Here is a 14,808-nt window from a genome sequence, read left to right as displayed (position 1 = left end):
TCCTGTTTGCAGATGTGCCGCCGCTGGCCGAGTGCAAAAAATTGTAAGGGGGCCTCACCAAATGTTTTGCCCCGGGCCTCACTACATCTTCTGACAGCCCTGGTTTCTTATACATATGTGCATTTGATGTGGGCAAGTAGGACACAGATTCTTGTTCAGCAAGCCCTTAGTTTTTAAGAAGTCTTGAACATGTTCGCCAGATTATAAAATGGCTCCTGCTAATAACCTACAAACTCACTGTGGAAAATAGGCTTATTCAAATAAGACTGCATGGCAGGAATTATTCAGGGAAAGCTTCCGTGGGCCTTGCTGCAGTGACAGCTTCAATGATCCAGACCAGGTCACAATGGAAAATGAAAGGGGATTAAGCACGTTCGAAGACACACAACATTTGTCTATGACATTGACAGTATTAACGGCCCTGCAATCATGTGTGAGAAAGACTGCACTGTATTTGTTGGCACGTGCCTATATAATATATGGGACACAATCCCTGCCTCTCCAAATCAAGGTTAATGCTGCAGAATTTAGATCGAGAAATGGGTCACGTGAGACTTCAGCATCTTTGCCTGGACGTGATTACGTTTCCCATTGTACGATAAAGATGTTTTTATACTCTCGATTATAGCAGTATTAATGTGCGGTAATGTGCTATTTGAAAGCACGAACATGCTCCATAGGCGCATTTACTTCACTTGCGTAAACACCCATAACTGAGTGGTTTAACATTTGAAAGAAGGCCTTTCCTCTTTTGCATGGATTATCCCAATTGTCTGTATTAATCATTATCGTTTCATGGCCTCTGTTTAAATTAGATCACTTTTCTAAATGTCAACAGGTAAAATGCCACCACAGTTTTCTTTCTACGTTTAAATAACATCCGAAGTGTCAGAAAAGTAATGCTGTTTTTAACTGCAATACCCATTCTGTCCGGAAAGGCCGCAGGATCTCATATTTTCCGTCAGGCCTATATAATTCAACCTCGCGGTAAGCATTATCTTGGCTTGCGATTCTGCAGTAAATTCCAATATAAGCACAGTTCATCATATCCAACCTTGAGGCCTTTCAACATGTGGCATTGAGTCATTCACCTTGTCTCAATAATATACATGTCATTTCATATCTGCTTTAATATGTAAAGCCTGTGGCCTTATTTTCTGAATAACCTTCAATAATTAGCTTGCGCAGCTCAATTTCAAATTGCAAACATTCTTAAAGCATTTTTTCAACAAACTGCGATACATTTTTTACCCAATAACGCCATATGATTAACCGTATGTTGTTATTTTTGTACAGGATCATAGTCTCCTACATATGCCACTTTAGTGGGCAGCTGTGAACTGATGCAAATCCCATTTAATGTGCAAAACCTGGGCCATAGCAACGTATTGAGAATCCCACGATGAAGGAGCATTTCCCTCAAAACCCCGGACAACTCTGGTCTCTTAGCCGGTCTTTTGCAATTGTCTCTTTGGCATTATCCAATAGAAAAGGCAGCGCCTTAACGTTATCCTTAAGAGAAAAATACACCAACTTTAAGTTAGCATATTATTCCATCATAATTACAATGAAAGAGTTAAAATAAAAATAAATCTTAAAAGTTCTACATTTCATGCATTTGGCGTAGCCCCAACACTGCTCGAATGATGATTGCGGTCACAGAAAATCAGTTTTAACGGTGAAATATATGAGAGCACTGTCTACCGGCACCGCCACCCGCGATTGGGCAATAACCGGCCCATTACAAGTTGAATGGGCCGGTAATTGCCCATTCGCGGGTAGCGGTTTTGCCGGGCTCCTGATCCCCATTCTGCCCCATAGGGCAGAATGGTGGTGGGGAGCATGGTTTCACCGGCACCATTGTTAACGGTGCCGGTGCAATTACGAGTTATGCTCACGGGTGCCGCACAGCCCACCAGGTCAGACCACAGGAGCAGAACTCGTAATTCGGCGGCACGGTATGAACAGTGCCGGTGCGATTACTAGTTATGCTCACGGGTGCCGCACAGCCCACCAGGTCAGACCACAGGAGCAGAACTCGTCATTTGGCGGCACGTTATGAACAGTGCCGGTGCCTTACCGGCATCGTTCATACCGTGTCTGCAAATGTTATAATGAGGCCCAATGTCTTTCTTAAATTGAACAGTGTTTATAATATGACTACCTGCAACTTACTTCCTGGAGATGCTTTCTTGTACAGGCTGATGGTGTTTATGTTTTTATTGAACATGTCTTGACAGTGGTGTGTCCAGGAAGTGACCTGGGGCGGCACGTGCTACCCCTGGAATCTGATTGGCCACCCCAGGTGCCACCTTATTATCCTCAACTATGATCATTATGTGAGCGTGCGCGTATACTTCATACCACCCTGTATTAGTCAGTGCCCGACTTGGACCACAGAAGTCAAAATATTCTGGACACACCACTAGTCTTGGAGTCCCCCTCCACTCTTTGTTTCTAGATTAGAACCTTTACAGAGCTAGGTGGTGCAAGTCATTCGTTTTCTTCTCAGACTTCAAAAATAGAAGTTGATAGAAGTCTGTCTACCTATCTTTTACTGAGATCCCTTGTTTTGTGAAGCAAGTCAATACTTTCTAAGGTTTACACATTTACGCATTTTTGATGTCACCTTTCATGTCCTGGGTGCTAGTATTAGAAGTGCACAGTAGTGTTGAGAATTATAGTTGCTTAGTTTACCATAACTGCTGAATTTCTGTTTTTTTCAGTTTTACTTGTAACCATTACGTCACTTTAACAACGTTTTTCATGGCATATCATAGGATTTCTATTAGAGCAACTTAACATAGCATCCCTTTAACAAAGTTTTTTCACAGAATGTTCATAGGTTTTTACCAGTGTACCCTTAATTTGCTACACGTTCCTTATATTATACTCACCTCAATGCAGCAGCTCTAGAGTCTGCGGACAGTACCAAGGTCTGCGGACAGCAGGTAGCATCCAGAAGCACGTGGGAGAACAGAAAATGTTCTACCCATTAACGAACAAACACATATACATAAAACAACATTACTTATTTGCTACACCCACATATACCTTTTTGTACACATGATTACTTCAAAATGTACACGTTATATTTTCCTTTATGACACAATATGATGGAATGCACACAACACAAACCATAACTGCACCCTTCATATTATCACTTCATCACAACTCTTCAAAGAAACTCACATTCCCCGGGGGCTCATTCCAAAATAATCTCTTACCAAATAGTAAGTACACTGTATTTATTTCTCTATTCATTATGTAGACATTTCTTATAAGCAAATATTGCTTTTTATTTTATATGAACAGAAATGGCAAACACACTTGAGTGGTTGGAAGAAAACTTTCCAACAGAAGAAATGATGGAAAACAATACATATATTAATGTAAACAAATAATGTAATTTTTGCAGACCTCAGTGAAATCATTTCTTCTTGTCTTCTTGTCTTCTTCTTGTACATAGTTTACATGAAGAAACAACACCCTAGTTTAATTATGGAGAATCCCATGAATAACAAATACAAACTTTATCCCCAACTGTACATAATGAAATCATCATATAGTCTGCAAAATTGGATACACCTAGTAATGACTTTACCCCCTTAACTGCCAAGGGTCCCCCCCCTCCTAGTGCTAAGGCATTTTTTGGTGAATTTGGTATGTCATCTTTCAAATCATTGTAACTTTTTTGATACATGAGATATCTCTGCCAAAGTTGGACCCTTTTCTTCCCACATGTAGGCAGAATCCTAGTTTGTTGTATGGGGGTGAAAGAAAATAACCAAAAAGTGAGCAAATTATGTGTTTTGTTTAGAAAATGACAATAAAATGATGTGCAAATAAGCATGTGGTTGTTTTCCTTGTAAGAACTAGGAACAAATGATTTACTGTGCTGAATTTGCCATTTTCCAGGCTTTCAAGAACAGGCTCAGTGGAAAACAAAAAACATATTTTTATATGCTTACCATCCATTTTGTGAGAGGTAGGCGCTTTTGCCCTTTTTTTACCAATAGGACATGCGTGGGCAGAATGGAAGAGGAGGGTAGAAAAGCTGAATGGGAAGACAGAAAGGCATACATTTCTGAAAAGTAGACACAATTCCAAGTTTAGGAAGGGGTATTTTGTGCAAGTCAACTATGTAAGGAAAATATCCATTGTTTGGGGAAAAATTGGAAAAATGACAGAAAAAAGGTGTGTGCTGGACATGGCTGGCCTTGTAAGGCAATGGCTTCTGTGACTTTTGTGAAAAGCAATGCCCCGTTACATTCCCCCGACTCTTCCAGTTAGGAAATCACACATTTTTTGTAATGTTTCACAAAAAAAGCAATACCACAAGCCGAAAACTGAACCATGGTACACAAGATGTTTATTTTTATGTCCTAAACAGACATAATTAACATGTGTAAATAAGTAAAACAAATGTGGTGAGGAATTGAAAGCATACATTTTTTAAAAGAGTACAGGGAGACCTTTTGAAGGGTAGGTGACTTGTGCAGGTTACAAACGCATATAGTTCCTAAAGTGGAGACTAAATGTAGGTCACATTTGGGAAATGAAAGGGTTGTGTGGCAAAGTGCAGCAGCAAATTTATAAAAAGGTTATGAAAACCAAGAGAACACAACAATTGTCCACCTTCTCGCATCCCCACAGGGCGATATTATGGCTAAATAAACACAATTTTAATACATTTCCCACCGCCAACCCCAACTCTTTCGGCAGAGCAGATTTTGCTCTTGTGGACAACCTACAGAGTTGGGCCTGGAGTGTCGCAGTCACCAAGGAAAACAGGGAACCCCATAGATTTCCTAAAAGAAGAAACACGTGGGAATCTTCAGAGGTCTGAGTGTGAATAGCCCCAGAATTTATTACCCACAAGCCCTGGCAAATCCGAAATTTGGCAAAAAAACCTCAATTTTCAGACATTTCCCACCGCCATCCCACCGAAACACGTGGCCAACAACACATGTCTACCTTCCCGCGTTCCCACAGGTGTCCTGATGGAAACGGTACATCATATATGTAGGTGCACCTACATCGGCGCAAAGGGAAACGGCTAAACCACTAGTAACCCCAAGTCATTTGGCAGAACAGATTTTGTGGGATTTTGCTCTTGTGGACAACCTACAGATTTGGGCATGATGTGTGGCAGCACAAAGGACAACAGGGAACCCCATGCATTTCCGAAAAGTAGACAACCCTGGGAATCCGCAGAGGTCTGACTTGCGCAAATCGCCCCAGAATGTATACCCAAAGACCCAGACAAAGTCCGAAATTTGGCAAAAAAAACACTATTTTCAGACATTTCCCACCTCCTACCTACCAAAACACGCCTCCAACAACACCTGTCCTACCTTCTTACATTCCCACAGGTATCCCAGTGGAAATGGTACCTCACACGTGTGGGTTCATATACCTGGGCGCAAAGGGAAAAGGCTAAACCACTGGTAATCCCAACTCTTTCGGCAGAGCGGATTTTGCTCTGGTGGACAACCTACAGATTTGGGCCTGTGGTGTCGCAGTCACCAAGGAAAACAGGGAACCCCATCAATTTTAAAAGGAAGAGTTTTCAGACATTTCCAACTGCCAATCCACCGAAACACACCGCCAACAACACATGTCTCACCTTCCCATGTTCCCAAAATTGTCCCGACAAAAATGGTACCTCACATGTGACGGTGCACGTAGCTTTCGGCAGAGCAGATTTTGCAGGATTTTGCTCTTGTGGACAACCTACAGATTTCGGCATGGAGTGTCACAGCTACCAAGGAAAACAGGAAACCCCATGCATTTCCGAAAAGTAGACACCCATGGTAATCCACAGAGGTCTGACTTGTGCGAATCACCCGAGAATGTATTACCCACAAGCCCCAGCAAAATCTGAAATTTGGAAAATTAAAAACACAATTTTCAGACATTTAGCACTGCCAACCCACTGAAACACACCGCCAACAACTCAAGTCCTCCCTTCCCGTGTTTCAACAGGTGTCCTGACAGAAACGGTACCTCACTTGTGTGGGTTCATCGACCTGGGCGCAAAGGGAAAAGTCTAATCCATTGCTAACCCCAAGTCTTTCGGCAGTGCAGATTTTGCGGGATTTTGTTCTTGTGGACAACATACAGATTTGGGCCAGGGATGTCACAGCCACCAAGGAAAACAGGAAACCCCATTCATTTTTGAAAAGTAGACACCAGTTGGAATCCATAGAGGTCTAACTTGCATGGATTGTCCCAGAATGTAGTACCCACAAGCCCTGGCGAAGTCCAAAATTTGGCAAAAAAACACAATTTTCAGACATTTTCAAATGCCAACCCACCGAAACACACCGCCAACAAGACATCTCCTACTTCCCGTATTCTCAAAATTGTCCTGACGAAAATGGTACCTCACATGTGAGGGTGCATGTACCTGGGCGCAAAGTGAAAAGGCTAAACCACTGGTATCCCCAAGTCTTTCAGCAGAGCAGATTTTGTGGGATTTTGCTCTCGTGGACAACCTACAGATTTTGCCCTGGGGTGTTGCAGCCACCAAGGAAAACAGGCAACCCCATGCATATCCGAAAAGAAGGCCCCCTTGGGAATCTACAGAAATTTGGCAAAAACCCAAAATCCTCAGACATTTCCAACAGCCAACCCACCAAAACACGCGCAAATAACACATATCATACCTTCCTGCATTCCAACAGGTGTCCCAAAGAAAACAGTACCTCACATGTGTGGGTGCACCTACATGGGCGCAAAGGGGAAAGGCTAAACCACTGGTAACACCAAGTCTTTCGGCAGAGCAGATTTTGCTCTTGTTGACAACCTACAGATTTGGGCTTCGGGTGTCACAGCCACCAAGGAAAACAGGAAAGCCCATGCATTTCCGAAAAGTGGACACCCGTGGGAATCAATAGAGGTCTGACTTGCGTGAATCACCCCAGAATGTATTACCCACAAGCCCCAGCAAAATCTGAAATTTGGCAAAAAAACCCACAATTTTCAGACATTTCCCACTGCCAACCAACCGAAACACACTTCCAACAACACATGCCCTACCGTCCTGTGTTCTAAAAATTGTCCCGATGAAAATAGTACCTCACATGTGAGGGTGCACATACCTGGGTGCAAAGGGAAAAGTCTAAACCATTGCTAACCCCAAGTCTTTGGGCAGTGCAGATTTTGTGGGATTTTGCTCTTGTGGACAACATACAGATTTGGGCCAGGGGTGTCACAGCCACCAAGGAAAACAGGAAACCCCATTCATTTCTGAAAAGTAGACACCAGTGGGAATCCACAGAGGTCTAACTTGCACGGATCGTCCCAGAATGTATTACCCACAAGCCCTGACGAAGTCCAAAATTTGGCAAAAAAACACAATTTTCAGACGTTTTCAACTGCCAACCCACCGAAACACACCGCCAACAAGACATCTCCTACCTCCCCGCATTCCCAAAATTGTCCCAACGAAAATGGTACCTGACTTGTCAGGGTGCATGTACCTGGGCGCAAAAAGTGAAAAGGCTAAACCACTGGTATCCCCAAGTCTTTCGGCAGAGCAGATTTTGTGGGATTTTGCTCTTGTGGACAACCTACAGATTTGGCCCTGGGGTGTTGCAGCCACCAAGGAAAACAGGGAACCCCATGCATTTCTTAAAAGAAGACACCCATGGTCATCCACAGAGGACTGACATGGGCAATTTTCAGACATTTCCCACCTTGAAACTACTGAAACATGCCGCCAACAACACAAGTCCGACCTTCCCACATTCCCACAGGTGTCCAATTGAAAACAGTACCTCACATGTGTGGGAGCACCTACCTGGGCAGAAAAGAAATAGGTATCTCGTCCTTAGCACTGCAAACGTAATGTCAAGGACGAGATACCTCATCTTTGGCAGTTAAGGGGTTAAAGTTCATCATCATGTATAGACATGAATTGTGTGTTTGAGGCCTGCTTTTTTGTGCCATATATGTGCACCATGAGCTGAGGCCAAACCCTAAGGAAAGTACTTTAAGAACATACCAGATGGTTAACGTCTAGATATATAATATATTTTCAAAGTTCATATTCTGACTGTCAGTGAACAAAACCACCTGGTCTAGATATCAGTGAACAAAAACAAGTCGCCCAGATATGTTATGTCATCAGTGATGTCATCAATGACATTTGTGATGTCATCTTTGATGTCCTGGGTGTTAGTCTTAGCAGTGCAAGGGGGTGGCACGAGTTATGGTTGCTTAGTTTTCTATAGCGCCATCAACACCAGACCCCACACCCCCGTGCGGTAACTGGTTTAGGTACTGTATTTATATTGAAAATTGTATATTATGCGTATTGTATGTGCTCTGTATATTGATAACTGTATGTATATGGATATATTATAAGCATGTATGAAGTATGCAACACAAAGATACTTCTCAAACGTTATAACCAAATTCTTAAGCGCCCTTCTACCCCTAGGTTTGGAGCGCCATACAAATAAAATAAACAAACAAACAAACATAATTGGTGAATTTCAGTTTTGTTTTGGCTTTACTTATAACCATAACGTCCCTGTAACACCACTGTTTTTCACTGAATCCCAAAGGTTTTTATTAGTTCAATTTAACCATAACGTGCCTTTAACAAAGAGTTTTCTGTGAATATTATTGCAGCATCACAGGGGTGTCAGCAATGGTATTTGTGACCATGGACAGTTTAAAACTACATTTTCTGCAAATCTCTGGTGTTTCAAGCTGAAATGTTACCCTTGCACAGCTCCCAGACCCATTTTTGATTGATCTGGCAACTTTTTACAACTTTTCAAGGTCTATTTTCGAGTAGTCCGAGGACAGCACGACTGTCTGCAGACGATTCCTCAGAAGGGACCCACCCCTTACTTTTCCTCATTTTCAATCTGGCTATCCAGGAGAGAGCATCTTGCAGCACTTGTTTTGGAGATTACTTGCAATAATGCAAAAATGGCATCTGCTATGGCCATCTCTGCTTCCCAACCACCCCAACCAACACCACCACCATCACCATCTCTAGGGCCTGGATAGGGGAACAGGTGCAGAGATACAGATAAGGATCAAGAGGAAGAAGAGGATGAGGTGGAGGAAGTTCCTATCTCCAGTACTCAGAGTGAGTTCTGGGTGTAAACATTTGTTACGACCATTGGAAATGACCTGAAGGCTTGTGCAAGCAAGGTGAAATGCACTGACACAGTTACAGAAGCTCACTGTCTCCAGAGCGCTGGTTCTCTCTAGCCACTTTCTAAATCTGTCTGCCTCCACTCTCCGACCTCTGCAGCTCATCCAGTACAGGACTGTGAGACTTGTCCTTGGCCTCAAGCCCAGGGATCATATCTCTCCAGGACTGAAATCTCTGCACTGGCTCCCAGTGGCTGCAAGGATCAAGTTCAAAACCCTCTGCATTGTCCACAAGGCCTTTTGGGCGTGGGGCTGCAATACCTTCAAATCACTCTTCCTAAATAACTTCCCTCTCGATCTCTTCGCTCATCCGCCTCCAACTCCCTTAGGGTCAGCCGCTTCTCCAAGCAACGAGTTGGTGGTAGATCTCTTTCTTCGGCTGGGGCCTCCCTCCGAAAAGCCTTCCTGCCTCCCTTAAACTTGAGGAGAACCACCTCAAAACCTTTCTTTTTGCTTCTGCCTTTTCTCCCTCACTCCCCTGCTGACCTCCTGGCAGAAACTGAATCTGAACTGGTTACCTGGCAACCCTCTGTTCTCGGGCCCAGGTCCCTCCGCCTCCAGTCACACACACCAGCACTGCCTGCCTGGCAACCTCCGCTCTTCGGGACTGTTTCTGTATTTATTTATTAGTATTTATTTATTTATTTGGATTTATAAAGTGCCCATCAGCCCCGAGGCATCGCTGTTATGACACAGTACAGATAATTCTTAGGCAGTGGTACAGGTAAAACATGACAGTGTTGAAGGTGTTCCAAGGTTACAGAGGAACGATATTAGAAGCAGTACATTTGGCAGATAGTCTAGTTGAATAGATTCGTTTTTAGCACCTTCCTGAAAGTTGTGAGGGATTGTTCATTTATTAAGCTGAGTGGGAGTGCATGCCAGGCTTTTGGTGCTAAGACTTAAAAACTGGTGCCGCCAGCTTTGGCTCTGTTGAAGGCTGGGACGGAGAGCAGGTGAGCGTATTGGTCACGTTTTGGTCTGTTGGCCTGGTGAATTCTTTCTGCTAGGTATGCTGGGGCTTTCTGGGCAAGGCATCTGTGGGTGATCGTGAGGGCCTTAAATGTAATACGTTCCTTGATAGGGAGCCAGTGGGTGTCTTTTCTTGCCGCTGTGATGCGCTCTCTCCTGGGGATGCTTAGGGCAGCTCTAAGGGTGCTGTTTTGTGCCATTTGTAGTATGTTAATGTTATTTGCAGATGTGTCTAGGGCTAAGATGTTACAGTAATCAAGTTGTATGCCAATTGTGGCTCTAGCAGTGTTAAGGCAGTTATTTGGTGATAGGGGAGGTTTTACTGCAATTATTATTTTAGCAGTAAGTGCGCTGAGGATGAGATGGCACTGACTTGTCTGTCCATTGATAAAGTGGAGTCCAGATATACACCGAGAGTTTATACTGCAGTGGCAGCTCTGATAATTGAGTTTTCAATAGGGAAGGAAGTGTATTAGTCGTCTTGTTGTATTAGGGATTCTTTTGGGCCCACCAGAAGGATTTCTGTCTATTCCCCATTTAGACCGAGACCATTGGCTGCCATCCAATCCTGGTTGTGTGCACAGGTCTTCTGGAGGGTGTTGAGGTCTTGTTCATAGATTCCTGTTAGTGGGAGAAGAATTTGAGTGTTGTCGGCATAGATGGTAAAAGCTATTCCGAATTCCTCTAAGTCACTGAACAGGGGAAGGGTGAATAAGTTGTAGAAAGTGGGGGAGGTACAAGACCCTTGTGGAACTCCACATTCAATCGGGGATGGTGAGGCTGAAGCCTGGTCAGAAAATACCCTCATGGCTCGGCCTTCTAGGAATGAAGTGATCCATACAGTGGCTTCTTGTGAGAAGTGGGCAGTGTCCATGAGATGTTTGCACAGGATCTTATGGTCAACCAAGTCAAAGGCTACCAATAGATCCAAGAGTAATAGGAGTGAGGTTTTGCCTTTGTCCATGGCTTCAAGTAGTTGGTTCTTAAGGTCTAGTAAGGTTGATTCCGTACCTACAGTCCCACTACCAGCACTTACCCTGATGTACGCACTTACCTCTGCACTTGCACCTGCTGGCCGTTACCTTTACTTTTTGTTTTATTCTATGCTCATGTACTGCACTGTACCTCCCACCTTCCCCCAGCACTTTCCCCCTTCCCATGCACTTGTGTGTTCTGAATGACACCTGCCCTAGTAAGGTTGTTGTCCGTCCTCCCTTTGTTCCCCTCCCTTGCCCCGTCGCGCCTTGAAATACTTGTGTATAGGTGCGTTATAAATGCTGTATCATATCATATATCATATCACTGAAAACTTGGCTTGTATTCCTACAGGACAACTTCCCTGAGGTGCCACATCAAATCTACCTCACTCAGGTAAGTGTAGGTTGACATCGCCACCCCATCATCTTCAACTGCTCCTGTTACCACAAAAGATACTCCTTTGGGGCAGAAGAACCGAGAAGTGGCTTAACAGGCCATGCAGAATGGTCACAGTGCTATGTTTGTACTGTGAAGCACCTATCTGTAAGGGGAGCAATTTCAGAGTGCTTTCGAGGCTACGGTCATGGAACACGAGAAACACTGCCCCCACCTTAAATTTAGGGCCCGCTCAACATCTTCCTCTGTCCACCTGCTGCTTTGTCTCTGTGGTTGGTACTCCTACTCCCTCATCCCTCCCCTACCTTGCCTCTCTTGCAACAAAAAAAAGCCCAAACAATTACAAAACTAAAAAACCACAAAAAAGGTTCCTTTAGTGGCCACCTTTTACAGTTAAAAATAGAAGTAAGAAAAAAAGTCACAGGCCCCTTTGCAGTCTGCATATCCACGTACTACGTTATAGCCCGTGAACACCGAAAGAAATCCAGGCATGGGGTGGGAGAATTGGAATCATTTTAATTGTTTTGCATTAAAAAATGGTGGCTCTTCAAAGATCCTATCTTTGTGTTTTTGGCTTTTATATTTTTTATTATTTTTGGTTTTATAAACTGAACTAAGAAATATTTTACTGAATGTATTATTTCTTCAAATTCACAAAACTGCTTGAACGCATTTTGAATGTTTTCCAGAAAAATCTGATTACCAACATAACTTAGATGGACTCCATCTCTCTGAAAAATGTTGGCAATATTAAATGTAATGTTCTCAATATTAAAAGATGCCATGCCAACATCTTGCAGAAAAGCACACACAGCTTTATTGATGTTGAGCCTCACTTTTTCCATTTGAGGAGAAAATAAACTCAAACTTATCCACATCTGTCTCTGAGCAATGCGAGAGAAAATTATTTTAGACTTTGGGTACATTTCCTTTAACTTTCTCAATGTCTTCTTCAATGCAAAGTGCAATTACATTCCAGACACATAACACAAACTGTTTCCTCCACAATGAAGAATAATATTGTCTCGATGTTTCAATTGAGCCATATTTGCACAAATGGGAGCAAGTCCACCCACTTCATCGCTTGCACACCATACCATGACATTTCAAATCATTGTAATACAAGATTTTCCACCACTCTACACTGCCCCTGCACCAATGGACCCAATAGTCCACCATAATCCACACACTCTGCTTTCTCAAATTAATATCCATAGCCATTGTCAGTGCTCTCACAACTCCTACTAACAAAACTCCTACTACCTTCCCTTCCTGTACACCACACCTGATTGGCTGATCCCCGCAGTCCCCTTTCCATGCCAGGCATCATCAAAAGACCCGGATGTGGCACGTGCCGTCCGAAGACTACCATGTCGTCTGCGGATCTCGTAGCAAAGGGGCAGCCCTTCTACCCTTTCCACTTTCATGTTCTCAACACTCCCTCATAGACTGCTTTCGAAGAGTCACACGTCCATCCACCAATCTCATTCAAAAACTCCACACCTAACTTTGTCATCTCAGTTCACCACTTCAGATGTACACTTGAACTCTGAGAGCACATATCTCCTGTTAGCCAAATTTATCTGCATCAAAAACTACTCTATAACTGTGCCAAATGTATGTTTCCAAATTCAACAAGATCTGCATCTAGCAAGACATAGTACAGAAATGCTAATACTTTAACAAATGTTTTCTTCAACTCTATAGCAAATATATATAGAGAGAGAAAGTTCCTGCTACTTACCTTGTAATAAGGTTCTGAAGAAGCATATTCTCTTTTGTAACCACCCTAGCAAATGCCATGGATTGCAGCAGTCAGCATCTGCTCAAATGAAGCAGCAAATAATGACAATGTTCTGTGTTTAACAATGTTTATTTGTAAGAGCAACTTCATGAAAGTAAAAAACAATGCATTTGTGCATTTACATCAGCACAAGGTGTCACTTGCTCATAAAAGAAAGGAAAAGCAGATAGAATAGATTTGTGACCATTTGTAAGTGACACTTAGTGTGCACAAGTTTAACATGTTGGCAGTACGAACATCCAAATATCACCCATTCCAGTCTGTAGGTGCTTATCAAGTCTTCATTCTTTCCTTTGCATTCTCTGACTTCCAATTCCACTTCTCCGATAATATAAAACTCAAACTCCAAGTCCCAGAATGCAAAGAAAAAAACAGAACTGGACTTATAAATTTTGTACCTATCGAAATGTTTATTTTTAAAAGCATTTTGATAAAAGTTCAAACATGGCTATGTGCATTTATAGCAGCACTATATCCCCTTTTCATAAAAGAAAGGAAAAGCAAACATAATAGATTTGTAGACCATTTTAAGTGGCAGTTAGTTTGTGCCAGTTTAATATGTTGGCAGTACATGTATACATCCCAATATCACCCATTCCAAACTGTAGGTTCTTATCCAGTTCTGATGTTTTCTCCACAATCTGTGACTTGTACTTTTATTTTTATAATGTGAAAAGTGGATTTACAAATCCCAGAAGGCAAACACAAATTCTAGGACTACATACGCACCTACAGATCAGAATGCATCATGTCGGCAAGTATACATACACTCCTAACATATTAAACTTACACACACCCACTGCCATTTAAAAGTGTACTAAAATCTTTTCCATCAACTGTTCTTCTCTTTTACAACATGTTACACACAGAGCTTCTATAAATGCACATACACATTTCTTAATTTTCATGTAAATGATCCTAAAAACAAACATTTTTAAACGTCCACAGATTATTTATTTTTTGCCCAGGACGAGTCTTTTTGGGTTGCCTGATAACCAGGTCTATGGCAGGTATAGGTTTCCATTTCATGTCATCCTAGACCTGGTCACTGAGTGGGAGGATGACATCACATCACCCACCTTGTGCTCCCAAGCACTGAGCCCCTTGGAAAAGGTGCTCAATGTCCTGCATTTTCTGGCCAATGGGTCATTTCAGCGGAAAACTGCCATAGTTGGGGGAGTCTCACAGGCCACTCAGTCACGCTGTCTACACCAGGTGTTGGCAATCATGACTGCACGCACCTCAGTCCGCAGGCACATATACCTGCCCAGAACACCCGCAGAAAGGCAAGCAGTGGTCCAGGACTTTTACAGGGTGGCACACTTCCCCAAAGTGCTTAGTGCCATAGATTGCACACATGTGGCCCTACGTCCACCTAGGGCCACTGAGAACATCTACCTCAACCGCAAGCCCTGGCATTCCATCAACGTACAGGTTGCATGCGATGCCCACGGAATCATCATCTCTGTCTATGCAAA

This window comes from Ambystoma mexicanum, chromosome 1q (genome assembly GCF_040938575.1).
Source record: "Ambystoma mexicanum isolate Mex_15411 chromosome 1q, UKY_AmexF1_1, whole genome shotgun sequence".
NCBI lineage: Eukaryota > Metazoa > Chordata > Amphibia > Caudata > Ambystomatidae > Ambystoma > Ambystoma mexicanum.
The sequence above is the reverse complement of the archived record's forward strand: the minus strand, read 5'-3'. Positions refer to the sequence as shown.